Raw genomic sequence first — 12,769 nt, 5'->3', positions numbered from 1 at the left:
AGCCCCGGGTACCGTAAAGATGAAGGACGCGCCACATTTCTCAAGGAAACGCTAGAGATACGCGGTCGGCGAACCGGCTGGCTGGCTTTGCGCAGCCCGTAGGTGGAAAATAAGACGAGAAAGAAAGAAAAAACGGGGCTAGAAGGAACGACCGGTGGAAAAAGGAGGAAGGTTGTGCGAAAAGGGATACGAGGCATGAAAAGCACCCGCGAGCTGGAGCTGAATGCTCGCGAGAGAGAGCTCGGGCCCGCCCCCGTACGTTATATGCGCGAGCTTATTTTAATTCGCTTGTTAGAGGGCCAAGAGGGTGGAGAAGGGGTCGGTGACGACGTGTTTCATTCGCAGTTGGTTTTCCGCGCCCGGACTCCGGAACGGTCTACGTTTCAACTACGTGGGCAAAGACGCGCCCCAGTTTACTTCGTAATTCACCTCTCGTTTCAAGAAACGTAAACGGGGACAGCAATTAAACAATTTCTAAAGATAACGGCTGACGGCCGGCTGACACGTTTCCTTCCCGATCCCCCTTTCCTGCACACGACGATTTCCAACGACGTCTCCTGACGCCCACCAATTGCCTACAGTTTCCACCCTGCTCGCAATTTATTGTTCGTTACAATGATTTTATTTTAATTCGTTGTTCGAATCACTTTTTTTTTACCGGTGGAGGATGTAAGCTGGATCCAGTTTGTGCTGCGATCTTTTTTAAACATCCTAGTAGTTTTATTTTAACCACCGCCATATACGTGGCAAAAATCAATAAAACCGTAAAATCTGGTAGGAAATTTTGGAAGAATAGACGCGACGATTTTTTTGTGAAAATATTTCAATGAATTTTTGTGAAGTAAATTTTTTTTTTACATATTTGATATAAAAATCTCTCTGGTACATACACATTATCTCCTAAAGGATGATCCATTATTTAGAGCATGAATTTTATTTCGTGCTACTGTTTGCTTCAATCATTTTTTTCATCAATTTTATTTCACCGCAATGTTTATTCCAACTGGCAGTTTTCTAAAAATTCTATTCAGATCTGTTATTGGTTTTAACGATTTTATTTCACTCCAATGTTCGGTCTTTCAACAGTTTTATTCTAACCTAGTATCTATTCTAAACATTTCATTCAGACCTGTTATTTGCTCTAGCAATTTTATTTTACTCCAGTGTTCATTCTAACAGCTTGACTCCTACAAACATTCGTTCTAATAATTTTGTTTCGTCAAATTCTTCGTCCAAATAATATCGAGAGAAATATTATCCAGAAAACTCAAGCTTGAAAAAATAAATATTGTATCCGCCGAGAAAAACGTTTTATTTACAAACTAGCCATATACGGGAACGCTAGCATAACTGTCGATTTTAAATATTGCATATTGACTTTTAAAAATTCTTTCTTGGAATTTAATGTATCTATTGAAAGAACATCTATAAAAATCCCACAATGGAAAAGTCATTTGATAAATGAAGGAGCATGATGAAGGTTTTACCATAATGACTAGTGCCTACCTAATTGCCAAACCGATAGCAAAAAATACGGACCTAGTAATTGCTCCTTTTTATTATTTATGATAGTATTATTGAATCGATTGTTTTCTCATATAATAAAGCACTTCTTAAAGTAAGTAGAAACATAAATTTTGTTTATTTATTGCACATGTTCTTTCGTGTAATAAGCGATAAACAAGATTGCGACAAAATTTAACGTCTCAAAAATATTCGGACAGTGAATGAATTACATTAATTTCATATAAAATGAAAATCTTTTTAATCATGTTATCATAATATTAATATTTTGTCGGTTGACCCTTTTGTTTTATAACCTCATGTAATCGCTTGGACATGTTATAGATGATTTTATTTAAATAATCCGGCGAAATCCGTTTCCATTCGTCTAACAAACGTTGTTTTATCTCTGTTGTTGTCCTTGTAGGTGTTGTACGAATTTTGCGGTCCAATTGATCCCATAAATTTTCAATCGGATTTAAATCAGTCGATCGAGGAGGAGGATGCAGTACTTTTGGACAATTGTATAATAAATATTCCTGTACAATCCTGGCCTTGTGTTTAGGATCATTGTACTGATATAACTTAAAACTGTACGTATACCCATATTTATAGCACTTGTAATTAAATTTTTTTTTTAAATGTCCAAATACTTCATTTTGTCCATAATACCATCGATAAAAACTAGATCACATTCTAACAATATCGTGTCCGAATATTAATGCGAGTCACTGTATGTTGTATAAATATCTGCATGACTGTCGCATTCCCTGCATCGACCAAATAATTCGGATGATTCTAAGACCGACGATGAATCGAATCGCGCGACCACAAAGAACGTGTGCAAAATCGCGAAAATTCCGGAAGTGTGCAGGATATCGGGATCGCTGGCGTCATCATCCGAGTCATCCTTGGCACAGGGGACTCTTTGTTCTGGTCAGCTCGGTCGATCCGAGCGGCGCACAGCCGTCCATTGTTTTTCCGCGGTTAATCGACGAATCGCTCGTCCTCGTGCTGCATAATTCAACGGGACGCTTGGATTTATTCGGCCGGAGATCCCGATAGCGACGTGCACACGCGACGCTACGATACACAAGGCCAATTAACCGTCATTACGATCATAACAGTACTCCGAATATAATCGTTCCAATAAGCCATAAGTGAAACCGGTAGGGTCGCCGAGGTAATCGACTCACGGTCGTCTTATTTCGGTTATTCAGGAAGTCGGATAGCTTTACAATAAGCTATAAAATACATCTGGACAACCGGTTGCAGTTGTGTGAAGGAGCTCGGTGTGTGCACCGGGTAGTCGGTAGTATGTACACCGACGGGGTTGTCGATCCGGTATCGAGCAGAGTCATCGTTGATCTTTGAACCGGTCTGTATATCCTTCTCGCTTGTCATACTCGAAACTTTCCCGCTGCGTTCGCCGAGCCGCGTTCAATGCTTCATTGTAGAGCCGGGAAATAAAGGCGGGAGTGAAATCGGTCACGCAATCGCCGCTCGGAATAATAAAAATCGATTTTTTTTTCCACATTACGCGACGCTTATCCAGCGCACAATCATCGACAGAAATCGGTTTCTCTTCCTGTTGACATAACGTCCTCGAAATCGCCGTTCCAATGACGCGAAGCCGGCTGTCTCGTCTAACAGGCGGGGCACCAACAGCGAGTGCGCGTGGAAAAATTATGTGATAGACGTGCAATAATATTTTCTGTTGACTCACCGGATTCTTGAGAACATTTTTAGGTCCGATTTCTATCGGGGAATGACTCGTGAGAAAATTTACCAACGCCGCTGCTTTATTTTCTCGTTAAGAAGCAATCGCTTTCTGAATGCCTCCAAAAAAATACCAACAATTATCGCGAAACATCGATACTCGTATTTTATAGTTCTTCCTGTTCTAACGATAAGTGTCTAACAAGTATCGCGTTAATTACTGTTTCATTACGTATTAATCGAGCCAGTGTTACAGAACCACTGCGAAAACTTAAATTTACTTAGAATTAGGTTTCAGAAGTATTTATGGGTTCCGAATAATTTCTTAAGAAAATAGAATTCATGTTTATTGTATGCATATATTTATTTAAATGATTCAATTTTTATACCAGAACAGGTCAATTCTGTTGGGAACTCCTATCATAACTTTTCTAGATGTTTCCCTAACAATGCCTTTTCTTCTTTTATTATTCAGATCTCGCATTCCAAATTACCGTACATATAAAACAAGGACTAATTGCACGTACAAGTAAAAGTGTAGAAAATAGAATAAAAAGAAACATACGCATCGAGGAAGGCCAAAATACAGGGTGTCACAAAAATGTCTCGCAATCCGAAAGTTACAGGTTCCTCAGGTCGTTCGAAGCAACTTCTTCCTTTACAAAAATGTTCTCCGAGACACCGTTAACGAGTTATTAACGAAAAACAGCGACCAATGAGAGGCGAGCTCAGCTGGCGCGAGGCGACCGAGCCAACGGCGCCAGCGGTCGAGGCGGTCGAATCCCAACTCAGCTGGCGCGAGGCGACCGAGCCAATGAGCGGAACTGGGCTTCGTGCGCTGGTTGGCTGGGCCGCCTCGCGTCAGCCGTACTCGTTCACGTTTTCTTGGTCACTGTTTTTCGTTAATAACTCGTCAACGGTGCATCTGAGAAAATTTTTATAAAGGAAGAAGCTGCTTCAAATGACCTGATGAACCCGCCACTTTCGGATTGCGAGACATTTTTGGGACACCCTATATAACAGCGCGCTATGATATGTTAGAAGTAGCTGACACTCTCTATCCGATTTTGTCCTAAAAATTGCCAATGATATTTCTGAAGCAGAAAGTTTAGAAATTAAAAAGATAAATCTAATTTTCTATATCGCCAAGCTCCGACGCGAGAAGTTGTTGCTCCGCTTCGCGATCGGTGTTTCCACATAGAATCGTCGGTCAGGTGGCAGCCAGTGGTTTCACAGTCTCTCGCCTTCGGACTCCAGCATCTTCATTTCGGTCGGGGTCGCGAGTGTTTCACGGATCAAGAGAAAGAGCTATTCCCCATCCGTGATCGGCGTTTAATACATCGATAATGTAATTGCACGGTTGGCCGTGGCGGACCTTTGCACCTTCGTCTTCATTATCCATCAACCACGCCTCGGCCGTTCCGCGAGATCGTTGATCTCTGGGCTGCACTCCGCTCCAGCCGATTCTATCTTCCACGCCTTGGATAACTGTATTCAATGCATCGCTGCATCCGTGGCGGAATTCGCGGTCGTGTTCGACGGATTTAATTTGCCGCGGTTGTTACCCGCCGCAGTCAGCTTTGTGTCAAAATTGAATATCATCTCTTATCGGCGCCGTACTCTTCCCCTTCGAGCGGCGCTCGCCGTAGAACGCTGTTGTACACCGTGCTGAATTTAATCGCGGTACGCGATCATGCTCGTAAAACGCTCCTCGATAAATCTTCGTTCTTTGATAAATTCATAGCGCGGTATCGGCTTGAGAATCGCAGCTGTTAAAGACTCTCGAAGTGAACAATCAATCCTTGGAAACAGAGCTTCGAAATCGCTTCATTCGACTGGATACTCATCGTCTACTTCGCGCTTATCTGATCTGAACGGTCACTTGTCTGCAAGCGGCCGCAAAGTTGCAATTCTTTGGGACATTAAGAACATGTGGAGCTATTAACCAGTTAGCTGTGGCGCCTTCATTTCAGAGCGCGCACCTATATGTGTCGCGAGAATCAAGCGACGACGAGTATACTCGTCAAACACAATGTAAGCGTTGCTGTTAAAATATTGGATCAAAAAGACGGTTTTATTTTATAAAATTAATAATTTTATTATTAATATTTACTCATTCACTTAACATTAACATATACTACATATATAATAAACGAAAAACGCAGAAAAAATCAAATACTTATAAAAGTTAAAGAAAAGCAAGCAAGGAAGCAAGGAACGATATATATTAGCACTTTGCACGTCGAACACCGATATCGTGATTCTTTTCTAATCTTATTTTTATAACAATGTAAACACCTTCGTGCAGGATTCGCCTAAAAATATTCTAAACGTCTTGAAATTTGAGAATATGTTTTTGTTTTCCTTAAAATTACAATTTAAATAGCCAATGGTCACTAGTTCTTACGCACGACGAGTATACTCGTCGTGTCACAAAATATTGTCATTTCTCCATGACGAGCAAACTCGTTAAACACAGCTAACTGGTTAATATTATATCAAATTTTGGTGACTAAGAGTAGTCGAGGTTCATTCATTGGTTTCATTACCAAATACTTAGGTAACCTAATATCTTCGACTATAATGGCGTAGACTACATCATAAACAATTTTTCTCGCAAACCGAATCACGTATTGTTCACCATACCGTACGATATTAGTGGCTCCATATGGTATCCTGCCGGCAGTCCAAAGGTTAAACAGTCGAACCAGTGGAAGCATTATCTTGGAATCTGAGAGCAACGAAACCACGCCCATTGGAGTTTCCAATTAATTTTACGACAGTTCCGGCGAATTTATAGATCTGGTAAACCGCGTAATAAATAAATTCAAGCGAACGCAACGGATCCGTGGGTCGAGGAGCATCGTAGACACCGAGGGCACCGAAGCCACGCCTACCAGGCATTTTTCTGAAATCTGAACAAAGCTGACACTCTATCCGTTTCTACCTACACTTGCACATTAACTAAACGACTTAACTAAATATTTACATACAGCGTACAGAGAAAATACAATGGAGCTTGTTAGGGTGCCAGTAGTAGATCGCTATCTAGTTTCGCCTACAATCATGCATTCCTGAATGCAACAAGCCGCACAATAAGCATCATGATTCAATTTAACATGAAAGAATCGCGATGGTATTTAGATAAAAATTCTGCATACCTGTTTCAACATCGTAGAATCCGAGAGCAGCGAAGCCCCGCCCATCGAAGGCACGCTCCCTAAAGTTTCCAATTAATTTTACGAGGGCTACCTGGCACTATTAATCTACCAAACTACGCAATAAGTATTCGGCCGAGTGCAACACATCCAGGAGGAAGTTAACAGTCCCAGGCCGTTCGGGTTCGCCCCATTCGAGGCTCCCATTCTAATTCACAGTTTGCAGCGCGCTCGCACCTCGGCCCCGCGGACTATAATCGCGGTCATAAGAACAATTTCTGCCTCGTTTCGAGCCCGTGGAGCCAGCCTTGACCAGCCACCTCGATTTCCATCGCGTTCGCGCACGCAATCACGAACACGCCCCGGAACAAAGCCGGCTCGGTCTCTCGCCGCGGCCGCGGCATTAAAACGCTATTAAAACTCCGATATTTCAATCGAACGGCCGAGCGAATCGGATCGGCCATCTTGCCGGGGCTCGCAAATTACATCGCCGATACAAAAGTAAACGAGTTACACGGAAATATCGAGAATGGAGGCAATAATGTCGCTCGCGCAAAGGGACCGTCGCAGCCCGAGATATCTCGCGCTCATTACGGCTCCCTGTAACCGGGATTCAATTACCGCCGGAAGAAAATTAGCGGAAAGAATGCATTTGCGCGCCTTCAGCCCTCGCCGTCCTCCCTCGACGCGGAGGCGGAGCCGATCCGAAGTTTCCTCGCGTCCTCCTCGAGGAAAGTTTTGACGTCCGTTGTCCCGCTCGCCGAATTAATGAGATTCCTTCTCCCGGCTCGGAGAAAAATATTCGGGACGCCGCGCCGACGACGGTGCACCTAACGTCACCCCTCTTAGGCCACAGGGTGGACCTAAGCGCAGCTGACGAGAACGGCCGACGTCGCGGCGATCTTCAACTAACTTCGACGTCGGATTTATGCTCGCCCGAAAAACAACCGGCTTCTCACCCTGACGTTACCCTTTATTTGAAAGAAATATTTCGGGAAATCAGTATTATTCTTAATATTATATTGCACTCGAATAAGATACGTATGTCTGAAGCGTAATCTCAGAAATTAATTGGTTGACTGACACTGTTTCATAGGCAGAACGTTTGGATTTGTACTTTGATTGTTATTGAATTTATTCCTGTAATTATTTCACTCTCCGAGGTGCATTTTTAATATTTATTATTGAAAAATTTGTTTACATGGAATATACGTATGATAGCTTGAAAAATTTAATCGAACAAAGTCGATGAACTTTTAATTATATACCAATGTTTCAAAAAATAAAACTTCTTTATGTGGACAAATATTGTCTTCGATTTCCACTGAACATCTGAATTGAAGTCTTAATTGCTAGAAAATTCAGAGAAAGTTTATGTCTATTTGCGAATTTGAAAATTTTACTATTTTTCGTGCCGCATCAGACTATGATTACTGATGCGTGTTAACCGTTCACATCAACCTATCGTTTTGATCAGGACAGTTTTTTTCATGTTTATATTTATAAACGTGTTCATATAAAATAATGTATATTTTACATGAAATTGCTAAGTCGTGTTAATAATGATTGTAAATCGGCATTCTAAGTATAATGAAAGAACGAAAACAATAGTAATTGAAAATTAGCTCTCCCTAGATTATCGGAGTATGTACGGTAATGTCTCTCTAATTGACGCCCAGATTGCGCACAAAAATGGACAATTTGGGAAGAGGAGATACGATTATTCGAGCCTTGCGGTTTATTTTTATAGTTATAAATTGTCCACAATTATAAAAACGAGCCGCAAGGCTCGAATAATCGTATCTCCTCTTCCCAAATTATACAATTTAGTGGACAATCTGAGCGTCGGTAAGGGAGACATTACTGTATCGCTGTGCGGCAGTTTTCCTCTTTTTCTGTCCGGTTCAGTCCTCTTTGTCATTCTCGACGTCCTTCTCGGGAACGAGATGTTCTTAGATGTTTTATATTCCGCGCGGTCTCGTTACCCTCCGAACAGCCTTGACGGGATTAACCGGGCATTAGTGTCTCGCCGCGAGGATCAAAATTCTTTGATTTATCGTCCCGACCCCCTTACCGGCTCCCTCGGCTCAAACTGCTCTCTTCTTTCTGCGGCCACGTCGTTTTCCTCGCGGCCCGTTCGACGAACGTCTTCTTTGTTAGTCGGGGATCGGCGTGGCAGAATGCTCTTGGGAACGGGTTAATTTTTCAGTAGGTTCATTAACGGTGTTTATAGAAACTGGAGGATTTCTGGATTTTATAGAATTTTGTAGATTAATTCGGGAAATGTGGACACACGAAAAGTATTTTCTCTCGTTTCTTAGAAGTTGTATTTTACTTATAGAAAGACAGGATTTTCAAGATTCTTGTGAATTTCATAATAGTTTTTCAAAGATGAAGTCGGTACCTTGAGATTGATACAATTTCTATGCTAAAAATATTTGTAAGTAGAGCTCGATCACACGAAAATGTTTTCTTACCTTGCATAGTTAGAGCCAGAAGTATAGAAACGTTGCCGAACGATTCCGTATGTTTAGGGTGTTATTAATTATGTATTTTGTATTCGTAATACCTGTTTCTAGATCTAAAATCAACTTTCTTATTTCACGACCGATTCCTTCAAGCCGCATATCAAGTTGATCAATCGACTTATTGACGTCTCCGATGTCCATTCTGGAGACCCTTTTAAGAATTAAAACTTCCGACATCGGTCTGATTGATCAACACAATGAACACGTTGTATATAACCTCGATCGTAGCACGTAATATTCCCATCGGCACTAATTGCTAACGTAATATTTATTTCCTAGTATCTACAGCCCTTCTCCTCTTACAACCAGGTGCATTCACACGAATCAGCCGTCGAATCCCTTAGCGATCCGTCTCGAAGCGATCGCTAATTTCAGGCCAATTAGCACGACACGAAGAAATCGGTTCGCTGTTGACTTTCTGCGAATTACGCGCCGCGACGGGCTCGTCGAAGGCTTGTCCTGCGATCGAAAGGGTCGATCGACGTCCGATCTATGGATTAGTCCGAGATCCACAGCCCCGATACGCGCGGCAGTCTTTAACGAACTGTCGTTAAGCGTTATCGTCCGATCACAAATGCTATGTCTCTCTCTCTCTCTCTCTCTCTCTCTCTTTCTCTCTCTTTCTCTCTAGCACGATTCTATTATCGATCTTCCTCTCCCTGACCAGCGATCTGTTCCGGGAGGGAGAGAGTGAGAGAGAGGGAGCAAGAGAGAGAGAGCAAGAGAGCGAGAGAGAGAGAGGGAGAGAGAGCGAGAGAGAGAGAGGTTTATCGCGATGAAAATTCATTTAAGCGACAGCTGTTCGATTACACGGCGATCTCGCGCGGCGCGACGCGACGCGCTGTTCGGCTCGCTTACGCAATGGCCGCCTTATCAGTCTTACTTCACGGTGTCACGCGATTAACGGTAACGATCTAAATTGCACCGGGTTCTTTTTATTGCTCGTTGCACGCCTGCACGGCTCGCTGATCTCCGTAAGAAGCCGCCCCGTGATTACGTCACACCGTAGAAATGAATTATCGGGCTCCGCCGATCGAGATGCTGTACGGCGCTTCGGGATACTCTTTTCGTTGTGTATCAGAGCGTGTACGGAAGTTTTCCGAGTTATGTAATTCTTTGCACAAGCTTGAACATTCGTCTCCGCATTGCGGCAGGTACGATGAAATTAACACTTGGACTGACTGCCACGACTCGATCTCAAAAATTGCGTAAGGATTATAATACACTTTATTTCATGAAAATAAACGTTGACAAACTGAGTTGCATAACATCGGTTACTTTTTCAATATTCCTACATTTCTCGGATCCTGGCGATATCACGAAGATGCAATAGCTCGGCGGGAAAATTAACATTCATATCTATGCAAATAATTCCGTCGCTCGCGCAGCGATGACGCAAAAGTCGAAATCTCGATTAATCAATTTGCAGCGTTTTCACGATCCGAAAAGTACGAGAAGCAACTGTGGCTATCAAGTTTCACCTTTTCACGACTTCGTTGAGCACGCTGTTTTACTTTTCTGGAATTTCTTTTCTCGGGTAAAACATGAGAAACGAATGAAATCGTGAAAAAAATAATGAAAAAATTGTGAAAATTAACTGTATGCGTGTCATTAACCGCTTGCAAGATATTCGACTGGTTCGATTTTAATGGGCCACCCTGTATACGTATAGATCGAGGGCGGTTGATGAAACGGCGGGTCGAGGGGGCAGGGCGGGGGTCAACGAAGAAAGAGAAGGATTTGGTTTCGCGCCGTTACATAAAGGTACAACGACCGCCGATGCCAAAATAAATCCTTTTTATTCAACCGCCCCTTCCTGGATATCCATCCCGCCCTTTAGGGCTTTAGGACCTGCCATGTGGATCCGTGACGTCCCTCGAGATTAGGGTTGCGGGGCGGGTTAAGCAAATTTTGTTCACAGTTTTATTCGGAAGATTTTATGGTGGGGGACGAATTAGGTTGGGAAAATTCTCTGCGGTTGCCGCGGCTCCCTTGTACCCCCTTCTTAATTGTATTTTCCTGCGGCTCCGTGACCGTGTTGTTAGCGATTGGTTAAACGATTTAGGTCAATTCTTTAATTTAATAAAATTTGAGTAGCTCGACAATTGAGTGTACTGCATGCAAGTTGTTTGTTACGTTGGCTGCTGCGACGAATAATACTCTGTTGCCGTGATGCGGAATTTTGAGAAACTGCTACTGTTGTTATCATTATGAAGAATCAATTAATGCACAAATAGAAATGTAAGTAGCTTAATATGCATTGTTACCGATTTTATCTGACAAAAAACATAAATTTACGCGACCAGTCTGTAAAGTGTTAACAAGCTCGGAATAATATGATATAATTTTAAAATTTTTTAAATGTTTGTACTGTTCTGCATTCGAGCTACGCGTTCGTGTCATAAATTTATGAAATCCGCACTCTACTCATTAGTACCTAAGCTCTCATATATTCAGCTTTGTTTTATCCGCCCGAGCAACCTGAATTAACATACCTATCTCTTGAGCAAGTCTTCATTTTCTTAAAGAATAAACATTCGGGGCGAGCTAAATTAACATACTTATTTCTTAACCGCTTGGCTGCTGGCGTATTTTTTCGGACATATGACAAAACTGCGGCACTAATTGCGCGTGTATGGGAAAAAATGTAAAACACTTTTCATACAATAAACTCACTTGTATTGCTTTGCAACAACAACAATTAAAAAATACCACTTGTTTACATAAATTTGTTTTAATTAATTTTGCGAATAAAATTGGTAATAAGCACAAATTCTAGTGATTTAGAGCAGCGTTATTACGCTCTCCGCAGTCTTGGCATACAAAAATCAGGGGCGCTATCGCGCTCTTCGCATTTTTGGCACAACATAAGAAGAGCGCGATAGCGTCAGCAGTCAAACGGTTAAACAAGCCTCCATACTCCTAAATAATAAATATTCAAAACAAATTAACATACCCATTTCTTTAACAACTCTTCATTTTCGGAAAGAACAAATATTATGAGGAAATCTGTAGCCATTTCGCGAAAAGCACAGCGAGTTTCCAATCGAAGAAATAAAAAGAAACTGAATACAGTAATGTCTCTCTAATTGACGCTCAGATTGTCCACAAAAATGGACAATTTGGGAAGAGGAGATGCAATTATTCGAGCCTTGTGGTTTGTTTTCTTAGTTACGAATTGTCAAGAAATATAAAAACAAACTGTGAGGCTCGAATAATCGTATCTCCTCTTCCCAAATTGTCCATTTTTGTGCGCAATCTGAGCGTCAGTTTGGGAGACATTACTTATATAAACCACCACACGGCGAACTGGTCACGGCCAGTTGTGTGTTCCAGTGAAAAGCTCTCGAGATCCAACGAAAATTAGTCATTGAGACGGCGAGGGCCTTTAACCTTTTCGATCGAGAATCGCGAACGGGGGAGTGCCGGGGAGGGGCGATCGATCGTGATCGAGGATGGTGGGTTTCCCTCTCGTCAAACGGCCACGTGGTAAGAATAACCGGGCACAAAGCGAGACGTTCGGCGTCATCAACGAGCGGTCGTTTAATCGACCCTTTCGAGCTGTGATTTCCGGTCGAGCGACGCCATCGGCCGACAATCAGAGCCGGCAAACGTTAATTTAACGCCACGCTTTCGGGAAATCCGTTTTTGCGAATCCCGCACTTGGGTTAATTGCTGGGCAAGGGGGTCGCGGGGGGTAATAGCGGTGGCGGCGGTCGGGAGTTTCAGGATGAATGGAGTCGCCGTTCGGAAAGTACAGGTAGCCCTGCTAGGACCCGGCCGTTGTTTGCGCTGCGATCGTTCACCCCTTCGATCATGCCACTCGGTAGATCTGTCGAGCTAACTGGGTCGTCGCATCCC

The 12,769-nt window shown here is 42.6% G+C and overlaps 1 protein-coding gene and 1 long non-coding RNA gene across 3 annotated transcripts in view; one reads left to right on the top strand and one right to left on the bottom strand.

The window, feature by feature from the left end:
* The window catches only part of LOC117228702 (uncharacterized), a 720,896-nt gene that overhangs the window by 561,045 nt on the left and 147,082 nt on the right, over positions 1–12,769 (top strand). The gene's annotated exons all lie outside the window — the stretch shown is intronic.
* Positions 1,037–9,447, bottom strand: LOC143259420 (uncharacterized). Of its 2 annotated transcripts, none has more exons than XR_013033275.1 (2): positions 8,858–9,447; positions 1,037–8,784 (listed from the first exon to the last, which is right to left on the bottom strand). It is a non-coding gene; the product is annotated as an uncharacterized LOC143259420 (long non-coding RNA). The 2 variants fall into 2 exon arrangements; XR_013033277.1 differs by having other exon boundaries at positions 1,037–8,627.

The sequence above is a fragment of the Megalopta genalis genome, chromosome 1, assembly GCF_051020955.1.
Source record: "Megalopta genalis isolate 19385.01 chromosome 1, iyMegGena1_principal, whole genome shotgun sequence".
Lineage (NCBI taxonomy): Eukaryota > Metazoa > Arthropoda > Insecta > Hymenoptera > Halictidae > Megalopta > Megalopta genalis.
The sequence above is the reverse complement of the archived record's forward strand: the minus strand, read 5'-3'. Positions and strand labels throughout refer to the sequence as shown.